The following is a 1,365-nucleotide window of genomic DNA, read 5'->3' as shown; positions in this document are numbered from 1 at the left end:
ATGCTGACTCGACTTATAAGCCGTTACTTATGCCCGTTAGGAGCGCGCTTACCCGCCTACAAACACTTAGTTATCGCCCGCTTACCAGGTTAGAAGGCCACGCTTGCCGGGCTTAGCAGCCATTGCTTATGCACGTTAGAGGCGCGTTCACCGCGTCAGAAAGGCGTCAACAAAGGTGCACTTACCCGTCTACCAACACTTACCTATCGCACGCTTACCGGGTTAGAAGGCCACGCTTACCCGACTTCTAAGCCGTTACTTATGCCCGTTAGAAGCACGCTTATCACGTCAACAAACACTTACTTACCGCCCGCTTACCCACGTTACAGACACTTACTTACCAGGTTAGAAGGCCACGCTTACTCGACTTATAAACCGTTCCTTATGCACGTCAGAAGCGCGCTTATCACGTTAACAAACACTTGCTTACCCTTGCTTACCGGGCGCTCACGTCGTTACAAACACTTACTTACCGCACGCTTACCGCGTCAGAAGGCCGCGCTTACTTGGCTTATAAGCCGTTACTTATGCCCGTTAGAAGCGTTAGAAAGGCGTCAACAAAGGTGCGCTTACCCGCCTGCAAACACTTACTTATCGCACACTTACCACGTTAGAAAGGTGTCAACAAAGGCGCGCTTATCACGTCGACAAACACTTACTTACCGGCCGCTTGCGTCGTTACGAACGCTTACTTATCGCACACTTACCGGGTTATAAGGCGACGCTTACCCGCCACTTATGCCCGTTAGAAGCGCGCTTACCCGCCTACAAACGCGTACTCATCGCGCGCTTACCGCATTAGAAAGGCGTCAACGAAGGCGCGCTTACCCGCCTACAAAGGCTTGTTTATCGTCCGCTCACCCGCTTAGAAGGCGACGCTTACCCTCCGCTTACCCTCCGCTTACGACGTCACAAGGGTGTCAACAAAGGCTGCTTACCGCACTACAAAGGCCCGCTTACCACGTCAGAAGGCGGACTGGACGCGTCACCGAGGACGACACGAGGAGCAGGCTTGCACCACCCTGGAGGAGTGCACCCAGAAAGCAAAAAATGCGCCAGAGATGACGCCGTCTTTGGCGCGTTTTTTTGACGCTGGGACGTCTTGGGCGCACGCAGGCTGAGTTGGGTGGACGTACGGTGGCATTATAACGGCAGTGCCGTCGTAATGGGCGCTGGCGACCGTTTTCGTTTTCCCGCGCCCTCACGCCAGAAAACCTCTATTTTTTGCGCGCACTCCCGAGCAAAAAACGTTCTGCTCCCTAACCCTCACCCTAACTCCGCGCTCGCGCGGAGCCGAAAAATTGAAATTAAATGCGAAAAATACCCAGAATATTCAGCCATCAGCCACCCACCACTCGCAACCCC

Source organism: Trametes versicolor, assembly GCF_000271585.1.
Source record: "Trametes versicolor FP-101664 SS1 unplaced genomic scaffold TRAVEscaffold_19, whole genome shotgun sequence".
NCBI lineage: Eukaryota > Fungi > Basidiomycota > Agaricomycetes > Polyporales > Polyporaceae > Trametes > Trametes versicolor.
Note: the sequence above shows the minus strand (reverse complement) of the source record.